This window comes from Caloenas nicobarica, chromosome 10 (genome assembly GCF_036013445.1).
Source record: "Caloenas nicobarica isolate bCalNic1 chromosome 10, bCalNic1.hap1, whole genome shotgun sequence".
Lineage (NCBI taxonomy): Eukaryota > Metazoa > Chordata > Aves > Columbiformes > Columbidae > Caloenas > Caloenas nicobarica.
Window position 1 is genome coordinate 1,285,010 of NC_088254.1, and position 2,765 is coordinate 1,287,774.

Here is a 2,765-nt window from a genome sequence, read left to right on the forward strand (position 1 = left end):
TCCTTCTAACTCCAAGGGTGATGTCACAGTTTTGCAGGTGGCAAGTGCCCACTTGTGCCAAAACTACTGTCACAGCTGTCACGAGTCGGCGTGGCTGTGGGGCTGTGAAAATGCCACCGGGAAAGAGGAAACCACAGGCACAACTCCAAGGGCAAACAAGAATCTCTTGCCTACCTAGGCAAGGCATGTGCTTTGCAGGCAGGATCAGGCACCTCCCTGGCAATGGGACTGCTCATTGTTTCACATATACAGCCCCAGAAAGAACTTCATGGCTGCTTACAGGCAGCTTTAATGAAGGCAGATAATTATTCACAGTCCCGAATAAGGAAAGCTGAGTTTACACTTTCTGTGCTCAACTAATTGTGTCAGCCACCTGCAATAATTCTGAATAATTAGGAGAACAAGTGCATCTTTCAGTGTTTGTGCTACAACATCCCAGTAGCGTCAGACAGAGCAAGTCCAGTGGGCTGTTGGACTGTGTCCAGAAGGTTCATATCAGAACCACTAACAAATTCATCCAAAATGTTTCCAAGGATAAAAAGAAGAGGTGGGAGTTTTATGCACCTCTAAAGTACCAGGCTAAGGCTTCACATGTAAGAAGCCCAGATTTGTAAAGAAAGTCAACCAGTGTCACTGAATTCAGGCTCCCTCTCACCAGCAGATCCACCAGACTGTAAAGAACAGGTTTTAGCCCCAGAACAGGTTTTAGTATCACCATCCAGTGCCCTGATAATGATATTCTGCCCTGCCACAGCTCGAGGGGAGGGGAGGGGACTCGATTAGAGTGCAGATGAGGGGAAGGGGGAGGGAAATGGAGGAAATGGGAGGGGAAAGAAGGGCAGGAACATGGATGAGTGGTGAGGAGACACTGGGGAAAAAGAGGGGAGGAAAGGGGACAGGAGCGGAGGAGATGGGAGGAGAGCAGAAGGAGGGGAGCAGAGCAGAAGGGAGGGGAGCGGGCAGGAAAGGATTTTAAGCGGGATGGGAGGACAGGTGAAAGAAGGAGAGGGAAGGGGAGTGAGGACGGGAGGGTAGGTTCGGGTGGGGAGTAGAAGAAAGGGAAGGGTATTTTCAAGACAGGGAGTGGTGGGATGGTGAGGTGAGATGAACTCAGTGGAGTAAACTTATACACAGTAAGTGAAATGGAGAGAGGCTAGGGAAGGAGAAGGGAAAAGCAAGAAGGGGAGGGGAAGAGAGGGATAGAGAGAGGAGAGAAGGGAAAAGTAAGAAGGGGAGGGGAAGAGAGGGATAGAGAGAGGAGAGATGGGGAGGGGAAAGGAGTAGCGTGGACGGGAGGTGAAGGAAGTAGAGGGAGGTGTGTGAAGGGGAAGAGGGGATGGGAGCAGAAGTGATGGGAGGGGAGGGGAAGGAAAAAGAGAGAAGGTCAGGAAAGGGGAGGGAAATGAAGAAAGAGAAGGAAAGGAACTGGGAATAGAAGGGAGAGAAAGAGGCAAGTGGAGGGAAAGGGAGGGGATGGAATGGTATGGGAGGGGATGGAATGGTATGGGAGGGGATGGAAGGGGAGCAGAGGAGGGCAAAGGATTGGATGAGAGGGGAGAGGGTGCTAGGAGGTGAGGGAGAAAAGAGGAGACAAGGGGTAGGGAGGGAACTGAAGGCAGTGGAAGGGAGGAGTGGGAAGGGGAGATGAGTCAAGGGAAGGAGGGAAGGGGAGAGGACAAAACCCACCTCCTCATGCAACCTCCCGCAGATCTCCCTCATGATCTCCCGCAGAGATGGGGACGAACCTCGGGGCACCCTGCGCACCCCATGCCCGTCTCTCTGCCACTGCCATCAGGGTAAAGGGGGGTGGTTCCTAGGGGGAGTCTCTGCCACCCAAGGAAAAGTTTCCCCATCGATGTCACCTCATTGACACCCTGTCCCCAAGCTGGTGCACCTCACTGCTTGAACTTGTTCAGGTCCCCCTGGTTGGCATCCCTGTCCCTCAGATGTGTAAACTGCACCTCTCAGCTTGGTGTTGTAGTAAATGTTAGAGCGACCTAGTGATTCCTGTTGCTAGTTAAATGAGATGGCAGGTGGCTCATGTTATTGATAAGGATGTTCTGAGTCTATTTTGAGGAAACCAGATGTAGCGAAACACAGGAACAGGAACAAATAAATCGTGGACTGAAGGACAAGAAGATGACCAAATGAGGGAGATAATAGAAACGTGAGCCAAAGCCAGAAGGACAGTGATATTTTTCTACAAGGACGCCTGAGTTCAGATAAAGGACAAACTGAGGAAGATGAGAGCCTTCATCCTGACAACCACCAGATGGGGAGAGAAGACCCTAACACCACGACAGAGCATGCGTATCTATTAGTATGAATATGTATTAGTAGGTGGGATAATTCCCAAAAATAAAGAATTGTAATAACAAAGCGGGGGTATATAATGACCACTAAAAACTTTGTCAGGTGTGCGTGTAGGTGGAATGTAGATTCCCCACGCACCCAGCGCTGCTTTGCTTATCTCTACTACAATAAACTTCTCTTGAGCATAGACTCTGTCTGTGTCGAGTAAGTTTATCTATCACAGTGTCACCCGCAAATCTGCTGAGGGTGCACTCGATCCCACTGTCTATGTCATTGACAGAGGTATTAAACAGTACTGGTCCCAATGTGGCCCCCTGAGGGACACCACCTGTCACTGGGGCCCACCCGGGCAGGCAGCACCGCTCCTCGCCCTGCGCGCAGCTCCACCCCGCACGCGGCCCGGCAGTCACGTGGCAGCAGAGCAACGGCCGCTGTAGCCAATGGGCGCTGGT